Below are 17,106 nucleotides of genomic sequence, written 5' to 3'. Positions count from 1 at the left end.
TGGAACCTGTGAAAGTTTATTTGTCAAACAGTGGGGTAGTAGGTCTAACACCTTGCCAATAATTACCCACACACTTAAATACTTAACAGAGATTAGCACGTATCCACTGGACTACCTTTTCCATAATCTGGACTATTTCAGAAAGTGTAAAAACCTTTTAGGAAGGCAAGTCAATAATAACAAGTTTTGGCACTATGGTTAATTTCACCGACCATAACTTCACAAGTTGCTTTGATTTTTATCACTACCATTTTGTTTTCAATAACAATATTAGTACAAGCTACCTGTCATGGTTAATTGACATGCTTGACGCAAAACAGCCTTTCACTGATCACCATTCTTTTTTTTTACCTGTGCGGAGATCAAGCAGAAGCTCATTTATATCACAAATATATAAATAAACTTAAATCTTTTATTGTCGTTGCAAAGTGGTTTTCTCTTTCGATAAAATACTAAACGATGACGATAATGATGTATGTTTTTAGAGCTGACGTAGGTGTAACCATTAGGAAATTGAGAGATGGATTACAGCCATTTAAAAACCATTATTACACCTATCGATAGCTGTAGTTCAATTAAACTAGTACACCCTTGTATTAGGACTTCATGAAATGAAATGGGGATTAACGTCCTACTGTTCTGCTCCGACTGGGATAATGAAGACAGGTATCTGCCATACGGTGTGCTATGAGGGAAATATTGCCCGGGAAGCGGCACTATGGTCTACTCTTATATCGAATTCCAACTGCCAAGGGATCTTTTATGTGCATGCCAGTGTATACATGGGACCTCAGTTTTTCATACCATCCGAACGACTAGACAGCTGTCCTTGTCAGGCCCTCCCATCCAGCACCACTGACAAGGGGAAACCATGTTGGAAAATCCCATGAACTTTCTTGGCCAATGCAGGGATCGAACACTCGACCTCCAGGCTAGCGAGCCAGCGTCTTACTTACGACTTCATAATCATAAAGAATTTACCCCATCACTATAACATATCAGATCAACTGACTTCAAAGGGATTTAGATCTTTAATGCACATCAACAGGTTTAATTTTAAATCTTATTTATTAAAGTTATTAAACAGCAATGACATATTTTTATCTCGAGACCTGCATCAAGGATATAAATTTATGAGCTATTGAATTGACAAGAAATAATCAACCGTAACTTAAACACAAACGGATATTCACACATAGAAAATAACTTTCCAATCTTCTGACAAAATTTCAAGATACCACCAAGGTCTACTAGAAAAGCTTTTTAGCATTCCTGCAAATAACACATACTTTATTCAATTGAAGACAAAATAGTTAAATAACAAATTCTTGAAAATTCAGACCTAATCCCAAGATGAGTCTGAGAAAGGCATCAAATGTTTTATAAAACAGAATATGATTAACCTTTTAGAAGACATTCGGCTTGCATCAACTTTATTACTCCCTCGAGACTTTTCATCCTACAGAAATGACAAATTGATCAAATAATGTATCTTATAATTCCTCAAAATAATCTTATTTTACCATGTATAGATCATTAATCATTTATTTTTTTGAAACAAATACAGAATTTAGTCTTAATAATATGTATTAAACAAAGAAATGAAGACATTGAGAATTGTTTTTGATGGATTATGATGTACCCAAGATGTTAATAATTTATCCATAAACTGTTTCTTTCTATTTTAATTCAGCTAATGTCAATGAAACTTTGTTATATTCCACAAATAAATTTCTAAGAAGTTTCAATAGAACTGGAAGTCTTAAAAGAAAATATTTAAGTTAAACATTATTTTTGGAAATGAACAAAGCCTCAACCTTAATATCCAAAAGGTCAAATAGAATAAAAAGAAAAGGATAACAGTTTTAACTTTGGTCATTTTAAGACTAACTTTTGGTTATCTTATTGCTATGGTCATGTGCTCACTGTTGCTGCTATGGTCATGTGTTCAATGGTACTGCTATGGTCATGTATTCAATGTTACTGCTATGGTCATGTGTTCAATGTTACTGCTAGGGTCATGTGTTCAGTGTTACTAAGGAGAGTTTTACCCCGACAACAGTATTCTCACAAGCTGTTCATTGGATTCCAACTGTCGAGGTGTCTTTCACAAGTGCATTACAGTTTCTGTCTCATCCAAAACACTTGGTAACACTCTCCAGGTAGTGCCACAGATGCCATCGCCGACAAATGGGAACCAGGCTTGAAAAATACAAAAGTTGGCCCATTCTGGGATTCTAACCAGGGTTATTTTAGTAGAAAGTTCTGTCGCTACCATGACAATTTTTTATAAAGATGAAATGGACTTCAGCAGACTGCCAAAGGTTAGAATGACAAACTTTTAGTCTTTAAAAGTGATGGGATGATCATGTTAATCAAAACTGTATACTATCTTGTAGAACATGACTTGTTGATGGTTCTGTCTGTCTACTTAGTTTATTGTTCAATAATTAAAGTGCCGAGTGTTAAGAATGTGGACATGATCTACTTGTACCATGTTATACAACCACTGATAGATATCATCTCTCATCTGTCAGTCTTCAGACAAAACTTAGACGCAAATCTGATTTTAATCTTTCTAAAACGCTACCAAATATACTCAAGGGATTTGAAAGATCACTAACTCTTCTCAAAATCCCTTCAATTCTTCAATTGGGTTAGTAGTCTCAGGTCGTTTGTCTTGGATAAATCTGGATTAGGAATCTTGATAGTTGCCAATGAGCATCACACTTGTTCCTGGACCTTGGGCTCCCACCAATTCCTTATTAGATTAAATCCAGGCCTGTGCATGACCATGTCTGTGACAGGTGCACTTAACATTTCATTATTACATTACAAGAACTACAAAAATCATGCAATAGATGCCAAAATCAAGCAACATACAACTTTTTTACTGAATGGTTACTCATTTTTAATCATGTCATGCATCAGGCAACAGACCTATGAATAGCAGTTTGATTGTCATCTTTGAATTGAAATCAGCAATTACATGGTGTAACAGATTCCAGGTATACAACCCATGTACCAGGGACAGAGGTGCCCTGCTAAAAATACTTTTACTGATTAACACCAAACTGATCACGGATATGAGTGAACACCAGGTATTTAATGATTAATAATGTGATTTTTAAAAGCTTTATTGGTTAGTTGAAGACTTGTCTGCGATGTCACTTTGGTGGAAACAGACGTTAAATAAAGTTATTTCACATACATAGTTGAAGACTAACGCTGAAATTACTGATTCATCTGTCAGAAGTAAAAACAAAATGTTTGTTTTCATAAATATCAAAAATCAACTTTATCCAAGTCTTTCATGGTCATATATGAGGGATTTTTAATCACTAGTAAACTATAATATAGTGATAGCTGAATCTCTGAAAGAAATATCAGTTTAAAATTTTTTACCGTAGATATTTTGATTTAATCAATTAAACGTTAAAGATACATGTTAAAGATAAAGAGCAGACCATTCTTGCTGTAATAGTTTGAAAATAGATAATGCAATATGAATATATTAAAAATTCCATTCAAATTACTTGCGAGCGAAGATATATGGCTGAACCGTTCCCATCTACTTGATATTGGAGATATCTGATGGCATCGAGCGTTGATTATGTTCCTGTCATATGTTTCAGACCTAAAGAAAGACCTGCTATGCAGATTTAGCTCTTGCATAATGTATGTTTAAATAATCAACCCGAGTATAATTTGGTGTGGATTAAGCCGGGAAAAAACAGATATTGTCCCAAAAAATGCAAATGATAATCAGTCACTTTAAGGAAATATTTACAGCATTGACCATAAAAATACTCATTTAAAGAACAGTATTATCTTTTTTTTCGATTGAGAGGCATAGTACAAACAAATTCTTACAATAAAAGATTTTAAGTTCCCATAGATAAATGTAGCTATCATATTCCACAAATCATCCCTCATGACTATTTCTCAGGGATACAAAATTAAGAAATCTTGCTGATAACAAAACCAGGTGCAGACGGCTTCGGCCATCCCAGTGTTCCACACAATCTTCATGTGTGCATCACCTACAGTATTTGTATCAATCTTAGGATGTTAAGATATTTTTTTTTCATCTGAATACAATCATGTGAATGGTTTCCAGAAGTTTTTTTTTCTGTTTCTATTTCTTCAGCTTTTAGTATCAATATACAAGAACAATATGTTGTTTTGATTCAGTCTGGGCATACCAGATTTGTTTTAGAGTTTGACTGGGAGATGCATTGACTTCAGTCACAAATAACAGTTAATCAGAATCTGACAAGTGAATTATTATGTCTTGTTATAATAATACTTTGGTAATTTTTAATTCTATGGTCGCATGTGCAATGCAAGTTAGGAGAATTTTGCCAGGAGAGGATATTTCCGTTGACTTTTTATCGTTTTCAAACTGTCTCTGGTTCTTTTACATGCATGCAAATGTGTACACAGATCGACCTTGATTTTTTAAATCCGATCGAACCACTAGACACACATGTCCTAGCTTGAAAAATCTTGAAGATTCTTTTTAACCTTTGAATGGATTAGAACCCAGGAAAATCGAGCAAGACTTCAGTGCTCTGAATGTTCGACTCCTATGAGATTCAGAGGACTAAAATATAAATTCTTTAACGCATAAATTAGGAATCCTCACCTGTAATGGTAATATACTCAAGGTTAAAATTCTTATGATATACAATATAATTCACTTCAACTATTGAATGTGATCTAAATCCATTATAATTACTTTAAATTCAATACAACCGACTTCGCAACAATATCAATAATTGATAAAAACAATTAACGTAAGCATTTGCTTTGCACGATTTCAGCACAATAGTAAGTAAAGATATAACTTCTGTAGATCTATACTACCGGTATTTGAACTCTTTCTTTAATTAAAGATATTATTCTCTGGCTTTCGTCTGTAACTACAGGAAATAATATCCCGACATCCATTATTTCAACATTTAATTAAAACTAGCCAAATAATAATCCAATTTGTAAATGATCAAAATGGACATCCTGGTTCCATTGATCAATTTGCTTATGATGAATTGATAGGTATCCTGTCTAACAATCATTTCCTTACCTACAGATAGACCTAGTGTTTTACGAGAAATTAACATACAGTTCTTGCCTACATCCAGACGCGAACTACTCACAAAATGGCCGTCAAGCATGCAATATGAACGTAACTTTACCCAAAGTTGTAACGAACAGACGTGTTGAGACTAATGGATCATATTAAACTAATGAGAATATGATCAATCGAATAATCAACTGTTTAGATGTTAGTCCACCATAAAAACACTCTACACCATCCATTACCCACACAATAGAACTGTCATGTGTACATTTACATAAGTTAATGAAAAAAACAATGTTTAGTAGATAAAAAAAATAACTTTATCTCAGAGTACATGTGTAGACCTATATACTATATCATGCATAATAATGAACATAAAATATTTTATGATCAAACTTTGTTAAAGTGACTGAATAACAATGTAATATGATCATACCTAATTTACATACTTATTATATATCACTAATCATTTCTCAAATATAAGGCTATGCATGTATGTACATGTAAACTTTACAATCTTTTCCTAAACATAAAAAAGATTTTTGAAACTAACATGTGGTTATTGTTTTACTATGGTCATTTGTGCACTGCTAGGGATTGTAATATTGCCTGGACAGTACTATTTCTTCGTAATCTTTAAATTCTACTGTCATGTGTTCAATGTGACATTCAAACGAATAGCCAACTATGTGGTATTGAAGGTTCTAGAAAGTGTAAGAATACCCTGCTTCATGCATGACACTGACCACTAATAACAGTTAATTAACATAAATAAATAAAAGTATAAATAATAACCTTTTTTTTTTTGTTTGTTTTAAAGTAAATTATTCAATAACAAATATCAGTGAAAGAAAATGATGAAAACCACTATCAATAAAAATAGTATATAGTAAAATGTTCCTTGTTTACTCACAAAATATAAAATACTTTATTGTTTACCCTGTCTCTACATAGATCTATTAAATATATAGATCACCATTTACCTACATTAGAATAATTAACTTGTCCGATCAATCTATCATCATTATCGTTTATTATCATATACAGCCTACAATTAGCAAGCTACTATGGATATTTTGGCTCATATGCAGTTCATATAGCTATACATACAAACTAGTTTTTAAGCTGAGAGAATGTATTGTTCATATGGACTATACCGATATTACTGTTCAGATGGCAGAATTCCAGTCCAATTTTAAACCTAGAGATGTTTCACATGGGACTATAAGTGGAATCAGTTAAATTTTTCCAAGAACCACAATCCGCAGTTATGGTGAATTATGCCCGCATATTAATACACCCTAGATTTCCACAAGAAGTAATGAAATAAAGACTGAATTTCCAATTGTAATTCAACTAAGTAGTTTAATAATAATTATCATCATACCAGTCTAATTAAAATATTACTGAACTCATACAGTACTATCCCATATACGGTAGAATCTTTCTAAACGAACACTATCAAAAATCTGTGTTGACCATTATTTTGGTAATTCTGTAACTAAATTCAACACCGTACCTTTGTCATCATTGTTTAACAAACATATTCATTGTTTTATTATTATTCACTAAAGTCATGCAAGCATGCAATAGGTAGTAAATATATAATATATAAAAATCCATCATAAATAAATGTATGACAACCTTAAACATTCGCAATCATGCCAACAGGCATTAAAAGGAGTCAAAAGAAAGTCTTTTAATCCAACAATCATTTTCAAATCCATTCTTACACCTTGGCAAAATAGTGGCTTTAACATGTGTAATTGGAAGATAAATTTGTACCAGGCTTATAAAAATGTCTGTTTTCCATTTAGAAAGAAATTGAAGGGTGTGATCGAGTTGTATTCGCTAGACAGAAGGCAATTATAAACTATACCGTGTTAGCAATAACTTCTGATTAAATAGTTTGTATGAAGGGTGAAAAAACGAGTAAATTGAAGATATACGTTTGTGATAAGCATTAACCATTATCAATATTTAAAGGATATCTATCATATACAGAGGTTTTTTTACATGCATATATAAAGACTAATGGACTTTTCAAATTTGTAATATTTACACGTAAGTAATTGTTGATCTAATATGATATATATATTTCTACGTAGGCAAAATGTCAATTAAGAAATATTTATAACATATTAGCAGTAAAAACCCACCTGTTTATTAAAACTTAAATAATAAGCATTCATCAAGCATTTGCTTTCCTATCTTTTATTAGATAAACCTAAAATAAGCCTTAACAATGAAACTTCTAAAAGGGAAAGAGAAATGGGGTTTAACGTCCACTTGACACAAACTATGTCATTTCAGGACTAACATATGGTTCAATTTTATTTCAATAATTTGTTAGGGGTCTTTAGCAGTGGGAGGAAACCGGAGGACCTGGAGAAAACCCACGAGGTTGGACAGGTGATCCTACTCCTTGCCACATACAGTTGACTCAATGACAGACCTTGATACAACACGCACACGCTAACCATTCAGCCTTCCAATCCCCCCCCCCCCGGTTTTCTAAAAGGTTTTGGTTAAGCTATGATGTTTGCTTACCTTATTTTATAATAAGACAAACCTCAAATACACCTTGTCTCCCTTAAATTTAAACTACAATGAAACGTCTAACAGATTTTCATTATGTTACAATGAAAAAAAAAGGTTTGCTTACCTAATTCTAATAAAATAAGCCTTAGGTTTTCCTTAAATTTAAACTATAGAGCAACTTCTAAAATGATTTTTCTGAACAAATGTGTTAAGGGTCCAGGGCACCAGGCAGTTATTACAGGGAATAAGGTCGTATGGTATATATAAACTAAATTAAATAGCTTATTTTCAATTTCCATATATAAGGTATATTATGCCATACCTATGTATAACAATTGTATATTAATACAGTTATGTTTGAAGTAGTAAAAGTACATTATTCTGTATATAGAGTATATGACAATATGATTAATAGCTAATCGGTCTTACTCAAGGTATCAAAATGATACTTTTCTATGTATCAAATGACATTTATCTTATGCCACCTATAAGGAATTGGGACTTCAGTAGAAGTCTTCTTAAAAGCTTAATGGTAATGTATATACATTTAAGCTCAGTAGAACTGGAGACGATCAGGGTTTTTTTGTTTGTCCTTTTCCACAATGTAATAGAGAGAGAGAGAGAGAAATGGGGTTTAACGTCCACTCGACACAAACTAGGTCATTTCGGGACTAACATATGGTTTTTAATTTTATTTCAATAATTCGCTTGTGCGCAGGGGTCTTTAGCAGTAGGAAGAAACTGGAGGACCCGGAGAAAACCCATGAGGTTGGACAGGCGACCCTACTACTTGTCACGTACAACCAGGGATTCGAAACCATGCCAGTTGACTCAATAACAGGTCATATGATAAAGCGAAGACGTGCTAACCATTCGGCCATCCAACCACCCTACGTAGTAGAACGGTATCAAAAAGTTATATTGATCAGGTTATTTCAATGAAAAATTGGAAGCAAGCGCTTTGAAAGACTTCCAGAACCCCTATAAATAATTTTGGCGATCATTCCAAAATGGCTTAATATCTCAGCTTAAACAATCAGACGAAGAAAATAAGACTATTTCTTAACCTTTTGATCTGCAAATGTAGCATTTTTTATTTGGGATCCATTAAAACTGAAACTAGTCCTATACAATCAAGAAGTTTTAACCACTTATTTTATGAGACCCAATAAAACTGGAACTATTCCTTTAAAATCAAAAAGTTTTAACCACTTTTTTGCACCTGTCACACTATTTGTTTATCTATTATTGAATTCAGTTAATAACTCATTCACGTCTGCTTATCATCAAACTATTAAAATCCAACCTCTCCTTTTTCATATAGGTATATTTCTAAGCATGACTGATTAGTTTTAAAACACAGCCTATTCAGTTTCCATGAAAAAACATTCTAACTATATTATTTGTTTTCATTTGCTCACAAAATGTGCTAAAACCATTTAGAACACAGCCTGTTCTGTATACAAACCAGTGTTGAAAAGATTTCTTTTCAAAGACTACTTTCGTTGATAGACATTTTCAAATATTTTGAAATTGATTTTAATCAGAAATGGACCACACCTACCAGGTGTATTATTCAACACTCGAGTACATACGATATGCTGTCCGCTGGTTCAACAATTATGAAAGACGATCATATTTTGTTTGTAATAAAGAGTATGGATGTTGAGAACATTATGAAAAGCGATCAAATTTTGTTTATAAAAAGAGTGAGGATGTTGAGAACATATTATAATTATTCTGATGACATTTTAATTGATTTTACCTGCATTTCCATTCACAGTTTAATTAAAATCTAAAAAATAATATCTTGTTCAAAATCATCTTCGATATAGATATGTATAGCTTTAACATGCAATGTCTAGTATACGAGACCCATTTTGTTCCTTATGACTTCACACTTTAAAAGAGAATTAGTGCATGTGATGAGATTGCTGGTTGGGAAAGTAATCTGATATAAACACAACTTTCACATACACTGTCTAGTACATGAGTTCCATTTTAATTCCTTAGGACTCAATAATCTTAAGATTTGTTTAAATTTGACAATCGAGTAAGATTGCTTATGCTAGGTTCCCAATATCACGATTCGAGCTATGATTGAAACTGTGGTTTTAATCGTGGAGTAATCATGATGATCCTATCAGGTCTTATCGCAGCAATTGTGTTGATCGTATCTGCACATACCAGATCGTGGACTCAATAGGGACAATCCTATCGTAATGCATGGCGATGGGAACCTAGCATTGCAGATCAGACAACTCTTAAGCTTTGTAACAAGATTTCAGTGGACATTCAAGTAAATCTATTGCTTTAAGTAAACCAGTGTTTGGTATTCTCTTTAAAATGTTACCACCAAATTTTATCGGACTGGTGGTGCAAGCATAGGTGAAATACTGCTGGGATAGGGGCAGAGTGGATTCTATTTTCTTTGAGTTTAGAAACAACTAATTATCTCAAAGTAAATCGGGGCGGACAAAAAAGAAATAAGAAAGAGGCTAACGACTTCCTTTCCTGAAATACATAACACTTCCACCTCCATGAAAGCAGTATTGTTCAATTCGGGGAGTTAGCACAATTAACAATAACTGTTCAACATCAGAAAAACCTGAATTCAATCATATAGAACATGACTAACTGGTATGATACAATATTATATTTTATACAACAACATGACCAGCTGTCACACGTACGCGATATTACAACATCATTTTTAATATAACATTAAATAAAAGCTATATAACATATATTGCTAAAAAAAAACAGTTTTCACCAATGTGTAGGCCTACATATGTCTTGAAAAGGAATACAACACTCCTACACAAAAAGCACAAGCTTAAATTTTCATATAAAATGTTTTACAAGAAGATTAAAACCGATGCTCATGATAATCTATTTAATATCCTTCCCAATCTTTTTCTTTTCTAAATCCATCTAAAATCATTTTTTGCGCTTTTGTTATGCTATTTAGTGGATTAATTCTAGGACTTTGCACTTTGAGGGAAAAGCAGCACAATTGATACAAGACATTTAAAAAAAAATCCAACATTTCCTTTTTTACTTACATAATGCTTGACAACTCCTACCTTTACCAATTTAATCTGAAAATTTCACAATTTTAACCCGAAGTACAAAAGAGCTCACTCTGCTAAAATCCCTACATTTTGTCCAATAAATAATTCTTAAATGTATAAATTTTCCATAATGTTCTAGACTGTGAGTCAAACTTCTGTTACACACCTGATTCTGTTAGAAAGAAGGTAGGCAGGGAAAAATCAATATAGTCTATTGTATGACTAATATTCACTTAAACCCTACAGGTTAATATTGAAAATATATTAAGGTTAATTCCATTTCTTTGAAATCTAAATTGGCTAGCTTAGCATGTGAATGTTACATTATGTTCATGTACAACGAGGTACACTTGATAGAAAATGACAGCGGAAGAAATAGGCCATTTGTAATGATTATTTCTAACATGAATTAGTTATGACTTATTTAAACGCTGTTGCAAACATTTTTTTTTCTTTTTTAAATATTTATAATCTGTTTTGATGTTTCAGTTATTGAAACAAGTTTTAAATTTAAAGAAAATTGTCCATTTTGTTCAAAGTGTATTATACACAGAGGGGTAAATATAAAAGTTATTGCACAGTTATGATCATTTTAAAGCTTGTCTGATGTGATAAAAAAAAGAAGAAGTTAATTCAAAATGAACATCAAACCGTTTAAGTTTGGGGAAATTATGACTTGGAAGTTTTATTTTATTGAAATGTATTCAAGCAGAGAATTTTCGAGTCCAATTACAAATAGAGGTACATAGAAAGTCATGGAAAGCTATAATTAACAACATTATTAGAGCGTACATCAAAAAAACTAAGTTGTATTCATAATTTTGCATTCTAAAAAGAAAATTGAAGGAAAATGTCACAGTGAATTTCATCATATATACTGCCATTTTGAACTAGGGGTGTCAAGCCGTTTTAAAAACCAAATTTACTCACAAATTTTTAATACTCATAACAAAGACCTTTTTATCAAAGTTATTAGAAAAACCTTTCCAAATATTTGGCAATGTCTGACCAGGATATTCTGTACCCACTGATCATTCCGATTTATATTATAAATATATCAATAAACATACTTATATCTGTATGTGGTCCTGTCAACAAGTGGTCTTTGATTGACAGAAAGTTTTATTACATTTAAGATTTCCTAAAATTTCTCACAACATGTATAACTCTAAGTGTTATCTGAATAGAATTATTCATGATGAATATCATTGCCATAAACACCTAATGGACATTGACTAAATGACCACTTGGACCTACCTGCTTATCATTGTACACAATGAACACCATGACTGGGCTGGAGTTCTTAGATAAATTTAAAACTTTATTTAATCACAAACTATGACATAAGCTGCATAAATAGTCACCAAACTATAGAGATATCAATACAATAACTGAATAACTACCTGTAGTACATATTATACTTATTGGGTTATAATTAATACAGGTATTTTACTTATTGTACAACTTACCTTTACAATCATTATATCCACAGGTAAATAATATATACTCCTAGATCTACACAACCAACATTAATACATAAATACCGATCAGAGATAATCCACTATATATAGTACTACGAGTCCAGTTCTAACAACATCACTAACTAACACTCTCTCACACAGTCAGTGTTCATATGACAATCTATTAACATGATAACAGCTACTGAGCTATAACCACTACTAACATCTCCTAGTACAGCTTAGCCGAGAGACTCTTTCAATGAATGGAGCAAGTCAACCAATAGACTAGAGGCTGCAATACAATGAGGAATAGCCACAGGCCAAACAATAGCGATACCGGCTTGCTCCCATCATTAGCATTAATTTCCAATATCCCAAAACTATCAGATCGAATTCAAAAACGACAAACTTGAAATAATTAAATTTGAATGTTATCTAAAATCAATGATTAGTACTATATTGGATGGTCGAGTTATAGGTATGGTGATTCTCTGTGACGTACTGTTATTATGATCTACCTGGGTGACAAACCCAACGTGTGAATTCACTATATGATATCGATGTTCTTTAGAGAATCACTGCTGTTTTGTCAATAACTGATCAATTCACAAACATCATAATATGTAAATTATTGTTTCCATGTTAATTATCTGCTGACTAGAACGATGACACACGGCCCACGCATCTGATCACAATCATTAGTCATGCAGTTAACAAAAGGTAGACAATTATCAGTGCCATTTTAATTCCGTGAGTAATATTGGGAAATCCCTGAATTGCACATTCCAGTTGATTCAGTAAGTTGAACGATTTCATTTTTCTTGACGAGATATTCGAGATAATTTGCTAATGAAAGTAAGGTGACTGACTTTCATGCCCGATTTCACTCACAGATAAATAAACTTTTTTTCTATGACCGACATACAATCAGAATCTGTCAGATTTTTTTCAAAACAAGGAATATTTAGAACAAAGCGACCATTTATTGTCTGTTCACTCAAATTCTCCACTTTAAAAATTTAATTAAAGGTACACCAAGTTTGTACAAGTGAGAATAATTTGATATTATTCAGCTTTTAATCCTACTAATTGTTTAATATGCATAATAAATTCAGAAATTCTAACAGTTTAAGCTCCAATACATACACTATTCTTGGATAATGCCCCAGTGCTGAGTTTATCTCTTGTTTAAGCATTATTTTGGTTTAATGGATTGAATAAGTTTGTAGATGGCCCTAATGTAATAGTATTTACTCAATCCAAATACTCGATGTGGTTGGTTTTTATATATCAATAACAATATTGCTTCTTTCAATATGCATTCAAAGAAAAAAGAAATTATACTACCTTCTAAGGTATCAGTTAATTAAAACGTATATATTTTATAATCCGACTCCTTGGACATTGGTCCAGCTTCAAACCAATTGCTAAACTGGTGTTCACACAAGAGTGATTATACCCAAATGTGGTCAATTTTAAATGTAATGTGACAATTTAATTATATAGGTAAATTCTGTTTATATACCTCATTAAAAGGCCAGGGGCTATTGTACTGGTAAGTTAATCAAATTTTACAAATTAACTTGTCCTTGGAATCAGTCAATCGAAAAATAATTTCAAGAGGGTGTTTCCTGAACAAGATTACTAGCAGGCTTATCTCACTCTCCAATCAAACATCAAAGAGATTATAGTTTGAACCAATAGTAAATATTGTTGCAATGGATTTGAAAAAACACTGGGGTAGTGAATACTACACAGACAAAAAACGATATCTGAAGGACCGTGAAATAGATATACTATATCTTTTTCTTTCATTACAATACACAAAAGGATGTCCTACTCAAAATACCCGACTCGGAACAAAAAGGACTTGATCAATAATATCAATATTTGGCGAAAACTAAAGTGAAAAAAGCACAAACACCGAAGCACCGCTTTCATCAAGATGGCAGAATGTTGTTAAACAATAAAATGCATTTGTTTATTTGAATCAACAAAAAATATTGATACAAGAATCGACGAAAATAAGTATTTTTTATTGTGTTAGGAAATCAATCATTAAAGGAATTAAAAGAATTTTTTTTTCTTTCTAAACAAGAATCATAGAATGTAAACCTTAAAACAAATAATGACAATTCCATTATTAGAACAGTAAAAGATGCTAAAAATACAGAAAACCAAACCTGAAACAAACAAGGAACGTTCTATTATTCAAAAAAAGATGCTAACAAGTATTATAGTATCCTACTATATCGCATCTTGGAATTGTGACATCATATAAAAAAATCCAAGCCCATCAATCGATGCACAATTGTCCAAGCCATGTCAAGTTTTATGTCAAATTGTACCTGAATTCACGTCTTTTTTCAAAGAGCATCACCCCATTAAGAAAAACAAGTTGAGTAGCGTAAGGGTACTAGTTCTAACTCCAAAAATCAAATGAAAAGTTACTGATATATTAAACAACCACCAACTCACACACATTGTTTGAGCTCTCACCATTACCAATCGCAGGTCTTCAAAGCTCTTACCATTACCCCATCAGTCTCAACTATGACATGTAGACAAAACATTTCAAAAACTTTATCCAACAATATGCTTATCTTTTCATGAGGACCTTGAACCATAGGTCTAAAAAAAAAATTATTACAGGCCAAGCAACATGTTTGTGTTTTTCTGAAATCATCCAACAGCAAGAAACAAGAGCCATGATTTATTTTATTAGACAATTTAACACCCTAATGGCTCTGTTGAATAATCCTCAGACATTATGGTGTCAAGCATTTTTCTACAACATGATCTTAGCTTTGCATTACAGTAAGTTGAGGTAATCCTTAGCTAAAATTCAATGAACCTTCAAATTTATCGTACTTTTTCCAAATTTGTTCGTTCTGCCATAATAATTTGCTAGTGGACAAAATTGATTTTTGTTACTAATTTAATTTTTGTTTTTACATTACACAATATCACACTTATTAAAATTCACATGTCTGGTAATGGACTAGAAGCAAAAAAAGGGAAAGAGAGGACGTTGAATATCTTGGCTTAATAATAGTCTTAAGTCATTTTGATACTAATAACTTCTTTCATACGGTTCTAATGATTCTAAATTAAATATATTTAGCTGGAACCCAAAAGGGCAATCAAGTTTACAGATGCAAATTTGTGTAATATTTGGACTTCAGAGTATTATCAGTTCTACGTACATTGGAAAGCAAACTCAGCTAAATACGGGAGTTTTCCTTAAAATTACTGTAAGGTGAATCTGCTAGTGGACAATGCCCTTAGATTACCATATAGCATTGGAATATAAGGACTGGCAGATGCTGTACACAGGGCAGGTTCCTTCAAGACCTTATAACCATGCCATGTGTCTGGGTATAAAAGGTCCATTTTTGATCTCCTTGCACCAACTAGACCATATAATAATCAAAGATTTATCTCTGAAAACCACACATTTTTTTTTCAGCATAATATCAATAATGACTTAAATCTTTCTATTCTGACCTTGGTCCAAGAACCACTTCCAACCCCATTATGATTCTCCACATGACAATCTAGTAATGTTTAATAAATGTACGAAGGTGTAATGTGATAGTTTAGTAAGTAAGTGTAAAACCCAGACTGACATTTGAAAAACGTCCTCAAGGTGTCCTCTTACCAATTATTTGATCTGCGGCCATTATTGTCTACATTTACACTAAAGTATATCTTTACAGGTCCGTGCTATTCTACTTATTAGATTTACAAGCCCTGAAGTAATCCGCAGATAAAAATGTGAGTTCTGCAACACCAGAGGCATTGCATCAGTACAGATAATTTAAAAATTCTTAATCTAAAAATATTTTTTTGAAGGGGTGTTAGTAAACACCATTTGCCTAAAACATCCAGGGGAGATTATAGTCTGGGTATCTAAACTAGAATATGTCTCGGTCTTCCTAGAGAATATAACGAAATATGGTTTCATTCCTCAAAAGCCAAAAAAACCCAAGATGACTGCAAAATTGGACCAAGAAGAAAAATGTTGCATGAAAATAAATGCCAGTAACACTGTAATAAATATGTTTTCTATCCATGTGGAACTCTTTGTCTGAAACATTTGAGAACCCGGATTAAGAGTGGTGTGACTTCATTGGCCATATTTTCTGAAATTTGCTTTATTAAATTTCCTAAAATAAATTACAGACTACCAGTATTCTGCCATTAAGTTTATTTGACTTTAAACATGGGATAATATTACAGACTTGATTGCAGTCAGGGTGAAATAACTAGATAAATACTAGAGATAAAGTATAAGGAAACCCATTCATGTTATTACCCAAAACACTAAATGTCTGTCACACTTTCCTCATTAAATCTTCGAGAAGCAGTTTTTTAGCTAATTTTTTGTCTCAGAATGTTGTTTTAATCTATTCACTAAAAGAAAACCTTGTTCAGCTTATTTATGGTTTCTGCTCGGCAAATAAATCCATCTTCTTTAAAAGTAGAAGGCAATTTACATGATGACATAAGTTTATTGGGAAACCTTTCTTTAATTAACGTTTTTTCACCACATCATGTTGTCAGTCGACGTGGCACATGTAACTTTTCATTTTCCAATTATTTCTTTAGGCGTAAGTTGAGTAATTAACTGCGAAAAAGCCAAAAGTCAAGTCTATTTCAAAGACGAACATGTGTGTTAGGGTACATGTAACAATCCTACATGTTTATTTTTCCCTCGTTTCATAAATAAATGGAATGAATGATTTACTGTTTTGCATAAAATCTCAGTGCACAAACTTTTATAAGCTTGATTTTTAAGTACGTGAATTCAGTTTGGTATTCAGATAAACACGTTGTGGGTGTAATATGTACAATCATTTCATCTTTTAACCTATGACGATATAATATTTGTTGACTTTTTTCAATTCATATTAAAACCGGAAACTTTAAAATTTTCTTTTATTAT

The 17,106-nt window shown here is 32.3% G+C and overlaps 1 protein-coding gene and 1 long non-coding RNA gene across 5 annotated transcripts in view; one reads left to right on the top strand and one right to left on the bottom strand.

Moving 5' to 3' along the window:
• The window catches only part of LOC126830820 (uncharacterized), a 61,389-nt gene that overhangs the window by 19,995 nt on the left and 24,288 nt on the right, over window positions 1–17,106 (top strand). The gene's annotated exons all lie outside the window — the stretch shown is intronic.
• Window positions 1–17,106, bottom strand: part of LOC126830818 (protocadherin-9) — a 55,382-nt gene that overhangs the window by 16,463 nt on the left and 21,813 nt on the right. Inside the window, exon 1 of one of the 4 annotated variants that reach the window (XM_056102761.1) lies at window positions 12,168–12,440. The exons of 1 other annotated variant lie outside the window; for it this stretch is intronic. The gene's annotated coding sequence lies outside the window, so the exon portion shown is untranslated. Of the gene's footprint in view, window positions 1–10,689; window positions 10,805–12,167; window positions 12,441–17,106 lie in introns of those variants that run through there. 2 more of the 4 variants (XM_050561233.2, XM_050561234.2) reach the window with 2 other exon arrangements.

The sequence above is a fragment of the Patella vulgata genome, chromosome 8, assembly GCF_932274485.2.
Source record: "Patella vulgata chromosome 8, xgPatVulg1.2, whole genome shotgun sequence".
NCBI lineage: Eukaryota > Metazoa > Mollusca > Gastropoda > Patellidae > Patella > Patella vulgata.
Note: the sequence above shows the minus strand (reverse complement) of the source record. Positions and strands in the feature narration are given on the sequence as shown.